The sequence below is a fragment of the Capricornis sumatraensis genome, chromosome 12 (genome assembly GCF_032405125.1).
Source record: "Capricornis sumatraensis isolate serow.1 chromosome 12, serow.2, whole genome shotgun sequence".
NCBI lineage: Eukaryota > Metazoa > Chordata > Mammalia > Artiodactyla > Bovidae > Capricornis > Capricornis sumatraensis.
In genome coordinates, this window is record NC_091080.1 from 44,807,451 (window position 1) to 44,821,866 (window position 14,416).

A 14,416-nucleotide genomic window follows, 5' to 3' on the forward strand; every position below is an offset into this window, starting at 1 on the left:
CCTTCCTTCCCACCCGGTCTCTTTCACAAACCGGATGAATGCGTGTCTGCGCTCAGCTGCTTCAGTCATGTCTGACTTTTCCTGAACTGCTGGACTGTAGCCCTCCAGACTCCTCTGTCCCCAGAATTCTCCAGGCAAAAATACCGGAGTGGGTTGCCATTTCCTCCTCCAGGGGATCTTCCTGATGCAGGGGTCAACCCAGTTCTCCTGCATTGACAGGTGGATTCTTTACCAACTAACAGGAGGCAGAGGCCCAAAGCTTCACCACCAATATCTGCCAGGTTCTGAATTTTGACACCAACGACTCAAGGCCATGACGAGACACAGTACAAAGCCCTTCCAATACCAGGTAACTTACAGTTTTTCTCTTCTTAAATTGTAAAGCAAACTCTTTATAATCTTTAATGAAACACTCACCCCAGTGTCAAGGAAACAGAACATTTTTTGGTAGGAGATAAACCATCATGAAAATGTTTAATTCAAGCAGCTGGTAATACAATCATAGTAAAAAATTAAGTTCTTTTTCATGACAAACACATTTTGTAGGGCAAGGAAGTAGGGACACGGGGTCCAATTCAATCTTTAAGTCATTGGTCTGTAGTCTGGAAGGGGGACACAGAGCAGCGTCTGTGATCTTGTCCACACACATCGGAGCTTGAGGGATTCAACTGTCCTGTTTGCTATTCGGAGGTTCTTTTCCTTCGTTTTTACTTAATTTAGTCAAATGGTTTGGGGATGTCATCAAGATTGGAGAATGTGTCTTCGCAAGACCAAAATAAATGACGAATCACTGATTCGGGGGAAAAGAGAAAACCGGCTTGTCATGAGCCAGACACAGTTTCCAGGGGATGGACTGACACTGAGGCAAGACTTCACAGAGTGGAAAAGCAAAAGTTTTCCGAGGAAGAACTCCACCAGTCACTCTCAGTCCTCCACCCACGAAGACGTTCGGCACAACTTCCAGAAGATCTTGGTGTTAGAAGAGCAGCAGTGTCTGAAGCCTCGGTTGGACTCCAGCCCTGAAACAGCTAGAGCCAGTGCCGTGACAGTCAAAAACAAGAGGCGTGGAACTTGAGAGATGAAAACAGTGAATAGCCGGGTGAGCTCTTTGGTCTGAATTTCTAAAATCACATGGAACTGGGGAACTTGAACCTCTCCCCAAATAAAACATAACTTAACTCTCAGGGAAACCGCAGACCCTGCTGGGACTGACCACCAGGATAGAAACCCTGATCCTGACACAGAGCCACCAACACAAGACAGAGGAAGCCACCGGCTTCGGGCAAGTTTCCCCGTGAAATAAAAGCGATATTTGCTCTGTGGACCCCACATGAGGAGAGAAAAAGGACATTGTTCTGAGTTCATTGGAAGGACACTATCTGAAGATTTTTAAATGTCCTTTCACTGTGTACAAGAAACTACAAATTATAGTCCTTTGTGTTTTAAAATAAGCCCATGACCCAGGGCTTCCCAGGTGGCGCAGTGGTAAAGAACCTGCCTACCAAAGGAAGAGACGCAAGAGATGCAGGTTCGATCCCTGGATCAGGAAGATCCCCTGGAGTAGAAATTTTCCAATATTCTTGCCTGGAAAACTCCATGGACAGAAGAGCATGGCAGACTACAGTCCACAGGGTCATAAAGAGTCAGACACGTCATGACCCTAACTCTTCCATTTGACTTGCTACCCTCAGCGAGCCCATGAGGTTTGGGTGTTTTTATCCAGACCTCACAGAAGCCAATTATGTACAGCCTCTGCAACTCCTTCCTGGTTCAGACTGTTTAGTTACAAATAAAATCAGATTACTTGGGAAAGATTGAAGGCAAGAGGAGAAGGGGGTGACAGAGGATAAGATGGTTGGATGGCATCACTGACTCAATGGACATGAGTTGGAGCAAACTCCAGGAGATGGTGAAGGACAGGGAAGCCTGGCATGCTGCCACTCGTGGGGTCACAAAGAGTTGGACATGACTAAGCAACTGAACAACACTCGGAGGAGATAGCACAGAGTCCTGGAGGTAGTCCAGCTGGGTAGAAGCTCCCAGGTTGGGCTTGCAGCTTCTTTCTCGAGCTCAGTCCTCTAGGGCCGTACCCGAGCTCTGGAGCTGCAATGGTCCCTGTGTTGAGCGGCATGCCTGCCTAAGCTATGTCATTCCCCCCAAAACTGACCTCTGCTCTTCCATCTTGGCTGGAGTTGCCATCTTTAGCAAAAACAATCCAGTTGAACTTCAGATACATGATGGATATCTCCTCAGTATAAATATATTCCATGCAATCTTTGGGACAGACTTATACTAAACAGTGTTCTGTTCTTCATCTGAAAATAAGATTTATTGGGTATCCTGTATTTGACCCAGCAACCCTCAACCTTACATCTGTAATTGTTTATTATCCTATCAGTGATGGAAGCAAGACAGGTGCGTCTCAAACCGTGAGGTCTCATCAACATAACAATATAAAAACTAACTGAAAAATGAACCGTTTAGTTACTGCACTCGGATCTGAAGAATGTGGAATGACATAGCAGCAACCTCTATTTGTGAAGTGCTCAGTGTCAGACTTTATTTGCCCAATAAACACACGAGGCACACACCGTGGTCCTACTTCATTAATGCTGAGGCCTTGATCAGTGTTGGCCTGAGAGCAACCGTCTGAACACAGAACTCCTAGTCCATCCCAAGGCAGTTGTAGGGCTTCAGGGGCACCTTGGAACTGAATCTGGTGACTGATGTCACTGTGTCACTGTCCTGGGCGTGCACAGTGGCATCAGTTCTCAGGGAGCCAGACTCTGCGTCATCAGCGAGGCCATCAGGCTGGTTTTCATCATGCTTGGTGTCACCCTTGGGGAGGGTCTGTACGTGTGACAGCCCACAGAACCCACCCCTGGGAAGGCCAAACGGATTTTCACTGTTCTTATCTGTCTCTTCTGTGGGCCCTTCCAGCCCCAGGGAGTCAGGCAAACTACACCACCATTTGAGCTTTTTGAGGTCCATGTGCCTTTTTCATTCTGAGCAGGATAACTTGGAATTCAGGAAAATAGGAGAGAACTCTGTCCCCACTGCTGACTGCCAGACAAAGATGCCCTCAATCACGGCCGTCCCCTCCTTAACGACCAGGAAGTCAACCCAGAAAGCATGTGGCAGGATAGCTGTCCTCTTTCCTGGGGACAGTGCGGCGCTGGACCCCCAGAGCCTGGCAGGAGGACAAATCACAGCACAACCCAACATCGTCTGTGACAGGCTGGAAGCTGCCTCTACCTGGCCTGACATTGAAAGCCAAACCACCAAGGTAAGGAGCTGCCTCCTTCTCGGGAGGCCAGCATGCCCTCGGGCTGCCAGGGTCACTCCGGCAGGCGGGGGTAAATTTAGAGCCTGGCCGCCTCATGCCACCCGCGTTCCACGTTGTCTGAGGACGAGCAGGCGGTGGACCAGCTCTAGTCTTCACACCCGCACACCAGTCCTGCTCGGCCCATCTTGTGTGTCAGACAGCCTGGCCCTTCACAGAAGGCGACATTTGTGAGGTGAGGTGACATCTTCGCAGAATGCCAGGAGGCTTCTGCCTGGCTGGGGTCCGGGTCAGCTGGCCTGGCCAGCATGGCTTTCTGCGGCTGCAGCACTGTCTAAATGGAGAAGGGAAATTACAGGAGAGAGACAGGGCTGCTAAAAAAGCATGAGGAAGAGGCCAAGTCCTTTCTCCCTGTTTATAGCAACACCACATTCGTGCAACCCCAGGTTCAAGGAAGCAGGGCGGAAGCCTGGCCCTCGACAGGTGAGCAGGGGAGGGAGGGGGGCCCGTGACCCCCACACAGAGCCTGCCGACAAGCAAGGACAGGGGAAACTCAACAGGCCTGGCAGCCTGGCGGGTTTGCTCCTTATGGGGACATGCTGAGCAACATGAACCGTGAAACACTCAAGTTCACGCTCCTTCTGCAGACCCCCATCTGTTCTCACTTCCTCCCAGGATGCCCCCCCACCCTCCTGTCTAACAGGATGCCGGGCTAGCCACGATGACTTCCTAGGAGCTGAAGTCATGAAAGCATGTGACACGTAAAAGAATAAAAGCACTGGTCATACAAGCCACCTGTGAGGCCTAGACTAGTTCTATGGGACAGCAGTGTGTCTTGGGAGGTATGTCCCAGAATGTCTGCCAAGAGTTACAGTGGGCACACATGGCCATTGCCACCTGCCCGCTGTGGGGTCAGGACTCTAGGGGATGGGATGGGGAGGACAGAGGGCCAGCCCAGGCCTTTCTGCCCAGCCCTCCAGCTCCACAGGCTCCAAACCTGCAGCCCGCACCCCGACTCTGGGCTGAGTGAGAGCACTGATATCATCAGCGGCTCAGCGTGGCCTGACTCCAGAGTTCAGAGGCACTGACGGGGTGTGAGGGTCATTTTCACATGCCCTGAGCCAAGGACTGGGCCCTCGGAAGCCCAGCACACCTCTAGGGTCCCTCCAGGGACTACGCTTCTGGATTCCAGGCGTCCTCCAGTGGTCACCACCCGAGCATGTCTTCATCTCCTTGTAAAGCACCACTCTCTACGGCGAAATGACTTAAAATTAGCAAAGTCAATATTTGATCTGGGCCCAGTTGGGAAAGTGGAACCTTCCATGGAGAATCAGAGCTGTCTCCAAGAAGAACTGCAGCAACAGCCTTGACCTTGAACTTGGAGGAGACAGAATGCTGGGCTTGGGGAGTGACCAGGGCAGAAAGGGCCTCGGAGTCACCAGCCAAAGCAGGGAGTGGCCGCATTTAGACCAGCACCCCCACCACCCGCCCCTCCCAGCCCAACTAGGCACACCCCACCTCTTCCCTCTCTCCTTGGATGACTGTGGTTCCCGATTTTGTTCCTAGAAGAAAGACTCAGGTGTGGAAAATGCCCTGTTTTATTTGACCTGCATTATAACCCTTCCATAACCCCATATTTGATAGGACAACCCTGCAAAGGCTCAGGGTCCAGGTGGGGCAGAGACCAGCCAGCACCGTCCACCCCCTAACACAGAAGAACGAGCGCTGTGGACAACCTGAGCCCACCCCCAGACACTGCTGAGCCACCAAGAGACCCCTGAGTCCCCCAGACACCTCTGAGCCCCCTCTTTCTGTCAATCTGGCTAAAGGTCTGTGAATTGCACTGGTCTTTCCAGAGAATCCTCTTTTGTTTTTTCCCTGTTGTTTTTCTCATCTCTACTGGATTCATCTCCACTCTAATCTTCCTTTCTTCCGCCTACACGCTCTGGGTCTAATTTTCTTTTCTTTAGTTCCTTAAGTTGTGGTGGTGGTTTAGTTGCCAAGTCATGTCCGACTCTTGTGATCTCATGGGCTGTAGCCCGCCAGGCTCCTCTGTCCATGGGATTTTCCAGGCAGGAATACTGGAGTGTTTACCATTCCTTCCCCAGTAGATCTTCCCAACCCAGGGATCAATCCCGGGTCTCCTGCACTGCAGGAAGACTCTACCATCTGAGCCACCAGGGGAGCCCTCCTTAACTTGTACACCTAGATTATTGAGATCTTTCCTCTTCTCTGAGGCCTGGGTTTACAGCAGTAGCTTCCTGCAGGTATTGCCCTCTGCCCCCGCCCCGGGGGTTCTGGCAGGTTGTATATTGTGTGGACACCTCTCTTTTAGCGGTGAAAACAGTTGACTGCCCTGGGAAACAGAAGCCTGAGAGAGAACAGCAGTCATCAGTTTTACTTTTTCCCTAAACTGAAATCTACCCAGAGAAGATGGCTCTGCTTTTAAACCCAGTCCTTCTTTGGCCTAGGCAGAAGCTATTTTTGCTAATGAAATTGTGGTCCAAAAAAAGAGACACTTCTCTGGGTCTTGTTGCAGATACTGTGGCCCTTGTGAGCATATCAATATAAGAACAGTGTAGACACCAAGCTGATGGACTTCTGTCCGTGTCTCTGAGGTTGGAGAACATACAGACTGTACAGGGACCAGGAAGCCCTGGGCTGCGCTTTCTGCCCGTCCACCCAGGGCCGCACTCAGCTGCAAAAGTCCTTGCAGAGCCAGGTCACTGCTCCTTGCGCGAGGCCACCTCTTCCTGGGGCCAGCACCCTGCATCGGCCAGCGTGGAGGGCCGAACCCGCTTCTGAGGACGGCCCATGAGTTGGTGGCCGTGCAATCAGCCGACTTAGCAGGTGACCAGGAGCCAGTGCTGAACAGAAGGGGGCTGGCTTTCCTGGGAGACACAAAACCCAGGCCCTCAGAGCCCAGCCCAGCCAGCCCAGGTGATATCGATCAGATGAGAGCTTGCCGCTCACTTGCACCCTGCCACACACCCGTTGGAACACTTCTGTACATCACTTTTTATTTTTTTAAGTTGCTCTGCATTATTAAACAGCTGCCCCATCTCCTCTGCATAGTGGCCACATTTCAAGGCAGGGGACGTAATTCCTGTTTATGTGTGCAGTTGGGAAAACGTTTGGAGCTCTCTGGCATGAACAGCATCTCCTAAGACATCATGACTTGTTTCCAACAATGGTCGGTGGCAGTGAGGGCTGAGGGTGCAGGCTCACTCCCCACATGCCTGCTTTGAAAGGTGATCAGCACCCAGGATGTTCTCACCTCTTTTATCCGGGCGATTGGAGCACAGCTGGGAATGCCCCTTTCACGGTCAAACAGATCTTAAGGTAATTTCTTGGAATGCGTATCTGATGGGAAAGGACCGGAAAAAAAGACAGAAAGAGAGCAGAGCTGAACAATCACCTACAAATTCAGTCGCCGAGAACAATGAGAACCAGCGCAAGGGAAGGACTTGTGTTTTTCGGGGAAAGTAGCTTTTGTGGTCACCATGCACTGGTGAGCCCCAGAAATTGTGAACACAGGATTCTTTCTTTCAGAAAGCTGCCCCCCAAAAATGTCTAAACTTGGCATATGAATAGAAATCAAAGGCTATGCAATGCTTAATCATATACTACACTTCAATAGGTCATTTCTTCTGAGGGGATAAAATCCTGTCACAGGCAGCAGGCCCAGGAGTTACAGAGTCAGTTTTACAAACATGAGAGACGCTGAGTCATCTCGCAGACCTGGTCAGCATCAGAGTGACCCTCGAAGGAGACGCCCTTTCTCCTTGCTCTCAGCCTCTCGTCTCCCAGCCAAGGGTCAAGGCCCAAGGGTCAAAGTCAAGGATCACACCTCCGATGTTCCGGGGAATCAGTTCTCAGGTTTAGATTAATTCAAAAATTCATGGTGAAGCAAAAAAGGGGAAAAAGGATACAAACTGACCAAAAATGGGCAAATTAAGCCAATTCGTGGATAAAAGCATTCAGACCATTTGCAAGAAGTAAAGAGAAAACAGCAGAGAAAGCATCGTCTCTTGCTACTGGGCGTCAGTCATCCTCTACACCCCGGAGTCCTGACGAGCACTTGCAGGGCGGGCGTTGGCTGAGGTGGAGGGAATGTCTGAGTCCTTTCCAGCACCCATCAGTCACCAGGAGCCAGGCCGAACCAAAAGCCTTTCCGCTGCCAGGAAGCCAGGGCGGGATGACCGTCCTTCCCGCATGTCTGGCCTTCAGCTTTGGCCACAACATGGGGGAGTCTGCAAACTGAACACCAGGTTCCCGCCAATGTGCCCCGCAAACCCGACAGGTCCCTCACGGCTGGCTCCTTCCTCCTTCCTGCAGGAGGGGGCAGCCCTGCCCGGCAGGGGCAGGTGTCCTGACCGTCCTTCCCACGGCTGAACCGGCCGGGGCTGGGAACCGGAGAGCCAGGGTCCAGTGTGGCCTGAGCCCCTGGAGCCTCCCTCTGGCCAAGGCAGGATGGGCGCAAGGGCACAGGTTGAGATGCAGCTCACCAGGCCCCTGTGCTCCCCGGAGGGTCCCCAGGCCCTTGGGACCCCACACCCAGCCCGCCACGGGGGCTCCTGCTGGCTCCCCAGCACCTCTGTTTCCACCAGGCTCATTCAAACCAGCCCTCTCACCCCCACCCCAAGTGGTCTCTCCCACAGTCCCATCTCCGCCATCACGCCTGAGCAAGGTCCTGGCCCCCGCACCCGCATCAAGGTCACTCTGGTCCCGGGCCTTCCCACTGTCCGGCTCAGCCATGGATCACCCTAAGCGAAGCAGAGCAAACACACTTTAACCCACCCCCCGCCCAGGGGCAGCTGGAGTAGCTGTGAGTACCCAGGCAGGAGAGATATAGCCCAGGATCCATGTGACCAGTGACAGCTGGACTCCGGCATCAGAAGAACCCTGCAGAGGTGGCTCCTGCCATCCACCACATCCCCAGTAGCCCCTCAGCACAGAGCCTTCAGTGCCCTGAGCCCACGGACCACAGCTGCGGGGCCGCCCCTTCTCTGGGGGCTGAGGACCGGGCCACACGGCCCGTCTGGCAGCTGCCCAGCCCCCTGCCCACTGCAGCAGATAACGGAACCAGCATGCCTGACCCTGCCAGCATCCTGCACAGAATAGACGGGCTCCAGGCAGACACCAGTGTCCATTCAACTATGGACATGGCCTCTTGGGGAAAAAGGATACATCCTGATTATTGAGTGAAAGTGCCCAAGAGAATACATACATGCTTCATATGTATGTGATTTTCTGAAAATGTTAACACTGCTCAAACAAAATTGAAAAATAATTCTACAACCAAGGAGTTGGAAGTAGAATATTCATTCAAACTGGATACCCTCTTGTATGGAGACCCCCAGGTTTAAGAGACACCTACCCTTGGAGCTGACGTCGGGGGCTGTCACCTGTCTCCAGAAAACAGACGTGTTCAGTGTTTACAGATGTCAGCCCCAGAGACGTAAACCCATTGTCCCAGAGGATTCGTTTTGACCCGTGATTGTGAGTACTGATTTACTCACAAACATGTGACCTAGAAAAGACTCTGATGCTGGGAAAGATTGAAGGCGGAAGGAGAAGGGGACAACAGAGGATGAGTTGGTTGGAATGGCATCACTGACTCAATAAACATGAGTTTGAGTAAACTCCGGGAGCTGGAGATGGACAGGGAGGCCTGGTGTGCTGCAGTCCATGGGGTCACAGAGAGTCAGACATGACTGAGCAACTGAACAAGAGCAACGTTATCTGTGACCATGCATACCTTGGTCACTCTGTCCTTTTTCAGTTTGTGCTCCCCCTCATGTTTTCTCTTTTCTTTTTCAGATCACGTTCCATTTTTGCAGAGTCAGCTGTGTTTCTCCATCTTATTTTTCCATCAAGTTCTGACTCAACCCCATGACATTGCTGGAAAGTCCTTCTTATGAGGCAATTAATTAAAATCCTGATTTACTGATATCCATCCTTTCTGTGCTTCTCTGCCTCCATCTGCAACAACCTTGCTTAAAGGCAGAAGCTCTTTGAGAATTCTTCCTGTGATGGATTCACTCTAGCATACCATTGCTGAATAGAATCAGCTTTAAGAACACCAGTGTTAGAAGTATTTGTCTGGGAATACATAAAATAATGAGATCGGCCACCAGTTCACTTTTGACCAAAAAAAGCTGGGTGATAGTGCACAGGCGTCTGTTGGCCACTCCCTCTAGTGGGGTGATGCTTGGACCTTCTCTGTAATGAGACATTTAAAATGATGTCATTAAGCAGCGAGGTGACAGGCTGCAGCCACAATACAGCGAGCATGGCGGGGCGCATGGCAGGGCGCACGCATGTCCAACCTCGGGCTCTGCCGTATCCCTCACGGCTGTCTCAGCTCGCTGCCCTCCCCACTCTGGCAGGATCGCCCCTCACTGTGTCATGTATACTGATCTCTGGCTTTGCAGGAGGGGTCCTCAGAGCCCTGGGGCGTGCCTGGAGGAGCAGTGATGCCAACAGGGAGAAATAGTCAAGAGGGTTATTTTAAAAACTGGTGATTTTTTTTAAAGCTGAGGTGCATGAGCCCAGGCCCAGCAGTCAATCTATAAACCAGCCTCCTCCTCCCAACTCTCCAAAAGCACACAGACCGGGGCCCCTTCTGATTCCAGACACGCGCTTCAGGGCACATATAGCCTTTTGTTGCTAGTTTTCACTTTTCAAGTTGCCTTTGATGCATATTTTCAATGCATTTTTATTCCAAGAAAAGATGGTGGACGAGGAAGCTGATGCGATCTGTCGAATTCACCTAATCCCTGTCTGGCCTGGATCCTGAGTACCGGGGACAGCAAGGGGCCCACCCAGCTGCACTTACGGGGCATGTCTTAAAGGTCCTGCATCGAGGAGCCTGGCAATCTGAGGCTCAGGCTTAAGGAACTTGTCCATCACTGGAACACCGGCCAGAGTAAGTCAGGGCTGGCAAGAAAACACAAAGCATCAAAGAACAAAAATCATCACAGCCTTGCTGGTGATGCTGAATGCTCAGCCTCTGTGCACTGGCGCCAAAGCAAATCTCAGAGACAGAATTCCAGGTGAGGTAGGAAAGGATGCTGAAGCTAAATCTCCAATACTTTGGCCACCTGATGCGAAGAACTGACTCATTGGAAAAGACCCTGATGCTGGGAAAGATTGAAGGTAGGAGAAGTGGACGACAGAGGATGAGATGATTGAATGGTATCACCGACTCAACAGACGAGAGTTTGCACGAGCTCCAGGAGATAATGAAGGACAGGGAAGCCTGGCATGCTGGGGTCCATGGGGTTGCAGAGTCTCACAATACTGAGTGACTCAACAACAACGTTTGCCTGGCAAAGAGGGGCACAACGGACTCCTGCCTCGAAAAACTATGTGTCGCAACCCCAGAGGATTTGGTGAGGAATTTTATAGCAAGGCACAAGAACCCAGGTGCTGATAAGACCAGGGCCTGCAGACCTTTAATCTGGCCTCAGGTGGCCCCTTGGAGGAGGAAATGGCAACCCACTCCAGTATTCTTGCCTAGAGAATCCCAGGGATGGGGGAGCCCGGTGGGCTGCTGTCTATGGGGTCGCACAGAGTCGGACACGACTGAAGCGACTTAGCAGCAGCAGCAGCAGCAGCAGGTGGCCCCTGATGAGCTCAGTTATCACACCGTGCCCTTCTCTAGAATGAAGGACACTGACATCTTACAATCAGTGGGGGTTTCAGTTCTGCAGAAGAGCTTAAAGACATTGTCTTATGTGTCCCTTGAGGGGGACTCTGCTCCCTTCTTGTTCTTCCCTGATCAGCAACTGTTTAAATCTGCCCTTTCAAGTCCTAGGTTTGATCCCTGGGATGGGAAGATCCCCTGGAGGAGGGCATGGCAGCCCTCTCCAGGATTCTTGGAGAACCTGATGGACAGAGGAGCCTGGTGGGCTACAGTTCATGGGGTCGCACAGCGTCAGACACAACTGAGCGACTGAACCACAGTGAGTTAATTAGCCCCTGTTTGTTCTGAGAGGCTCGTATGCAGAGGAAGCCCAGGGAACATGGGCCTGGTGCTTCCTGGGATGTTTTAAGTCAAACAACGAGGACAATCACCCTGGGATCTGAGAGGCATCCTGGAGCAGTCTTCAGGCTTGTTAGTCCAGGACAGAGGCTCATGGAGGCTCTCCAGGAAGCTGGGAGCAGCTTGCCCTGAAGAAAAGCCCAGCATCTCTCCCTCTCACCCTGCCCTGACTACCTCCGCTATCTCCCCTGGCTGGCTGAGGGGGGCTCTGCCCCAGGGCATCTCTGGGGTGTGACTTTCCAGAGCCTTTATTGAAAGCACCACCTGGGAGCAGCGATTACCTAACAATTTGCCAAAGGGGAGGGCTGCAGAACCCTTGGCATCCTTGAATTGCAACTGTTTTCTGTCATCGTAAAGAAAAAGCTAATCATTTTTTCCAGCAAACCTCCCCCCTCCGTCTCCTGCACAGACTGTTACGAAATTGCCAAAGACCACACACTGGGCTTTCTCTGTTTTCACAGTTTTTAAAGTCATCCTCTGAAGGCGAAGGAGCGGAGAGGAGAGGAGGGTTTCTCTCCAGCCCGGCATCTGAAGTGGAATTCCGTCGGCAGAATGCTATTCTCTTCTGGCCACTTTCCACAAGTTCCATCTTCTTATTAAGTGTTTATCATCTCGCTTAAAGGAAAAGGAGGAAAAAAAAAAAAACCAACCCACTGACTGCATCCAGTTGGGAAAGTGCCATGCAGCCCTCGCAGTCATGCTATCGAATATTCTGGAAATGAACTCTAAAGACCAAAAAATTTAGCTCATCATAGGAAAGTTCAATTTATGATAACATTTATCTCTGCATTAATAAGGATTTGCAAACAGAGTTGATTATCCAGGTCTTTGAAGATGAACACCATGAATCAATCCAGCGATGTATTAGTGATACGAGGTTGTTGCTTTTTAACAGAGTTGGCCCGACGTAAGACATTTCTTTTTTATGTGAAATGATGTTGAGAGAATTTTGAAATGTGCACCATCTGAGTCATACTGGCTCAGAAGCAGGAATTCAGCACAAACATTTTTTAGCGGCAGATCAATGATGTAAAGTTTGTTTTCAAGGGAGAATAAATGTTTTGCTTCCCAAACCAGCCTGACCCATGGGGCAGGAGGGGGATGTGACCTCAGGCTCTGAGTGTAGGAAGGGTGGGTCATGGCCAATGGTTCTCCTGTGGCCGGGGTGCCCCAGGAGAGACTGTCCCCCCACTTCACATCCCACCCTCTCCCCAGCACGTCCCAGCGGCCGACGCCCATCCCCCAGGCCCGCATCCTCCAAAGATGCTCCTCACCCCTCCCTAGCCTCAACTTGCTCCAGTCTCCCTCTCAGACACACTTTCAGATCATTATCTATGAGATGTTCCGACTGACATCCTTGAAAATTCAGGAAACAAGTTCAGTCGCTAAGTCGTGTCTGACTCTTTGTGACCCACTGGACTGCAGCACTCCAGGCTTACCTGTCTTCCACTATCTCCCAGAGTTTGCTCAAATTCAGGAAATAAGTACCAAATTTGGGTTTTCTTGGTGGCTCAATGACAAAGAATTCACCTGCCAATGCGGGAGACCCAGGTTCGATACCTGGGTTGGGAAGATCCCCTGGAGAAGAAAATGGCAACACACTCCAGTGTTCTTGCCTGGGAAATCCCACGGACAGAGGAACCTGAGGGGCTACAGTCCATGGGGGCAAAGAGTCGGACACAACTGAGGGAGTGAACCACCCCCACAAGTACCAATTAAAAACAGCATCCTCGTCACCCTCGTGGTTCAGCACACAAGGGCCTTTGCTCATCTCTTCCCACTGCACAGAGGTTTCAGGCCGATGTCTGCCTTTCCTAAACCCACTCCTTCTTCCTGACTTAATCCAAGCATTGTCTCCTTGAGGAGACCTCCCCTGCTTCTTCTGTTCCCTGTAACCTTGCACTTCTCACTGGTTCTAGTTCCTGGAGCATCAGTTTCTGTAACTTAGAATCTGTCTTCATGTCTGGTTACCCTTGAATCATCTCCCATGTGTGATGTGGCCTCCCCAAACAGACATCTTGGGCAAACTGGGGTGTATGTTATTATGCTCTGTGACAGTCCCTCCCTGTAATGCCTGGTCACAGAGTATCACTCAGTAAGTGGGATCTCTTCTAACTAAGTGATCTCATCTAACTAAGCTCCCAGCCCTGCCAGGACAGGTGTTGAGTGTCACTTTTCTCTGTGACACAGCGCTCTCATTTGGAATCATTCACTTCTCAAGGGGGTTGGGAAGGTTGGGAGTGGTGGGCAGGGAGGAAGTGGGCAAAAAGGAAAAGACCGTAAAAAAGTTCTAGACTGACGTGGCCTGGGAGGCACCAAACAGTTCCCAAATGTGGCCATGCACTGGAACTTCCTGGGGAGATGATGAAAACTAAGATGCAAACAAACCCCCAAACTACCTAAAGCCCCCTTGTGGGATCAGGAACTGACCTCTGTTTTAACAAACTCCCAGAAGGTTCTGACAGCTGGTTCAGGGCAGGTCTGGATTGGCATTTGGCGACCCTTCATGGGTTCAAATTCTGGTTCTGAAACCTGAAAGCCATGTGATCTTGGATAAGTTGTTTAAACATTCTGGCTCCTCTTTTACTCATCTGTGAAATGTGAGTTGCTCAGTGATGTCTGACTCTTTGTGTCTCCATGGACCGTAGCCCTCCAGGCTCCTCTGTCCACGGGATTCTCCAGGCAAGAACACTGGAGTGGGTTGCCATTCCCATCTCCAGGGAATCTTCCCAACCAAGGGATTGAATCTGGATCTCCTACATTGCAGGTGGATTCTTTACTGTCTGAGCCACCAGGGAAACTGGAAAAGTTAAATCCAAGAATGGTGAGCAGATGGTCCAATTCCCCTCACTGTCCCCGGGTGGGTCTGGAAGAACAGCACCATTTCTCTCCATGGGACAACTGGGCTCTTCCCTGCAGCTTTAGATGGGATGACACCCCAAACTCCCCTGGGGCCTCTTAGCCTTGACGTGGCCTGGGGTGCTCCAGTGGGGAAGGGCATGCACTGGCCTCAGAAAAGGAGAAGCGAGCCTGGGATTCTGCCTGCAGGGAACCGGGGGGAGCAGGGGACCTCCAAGGGCAGG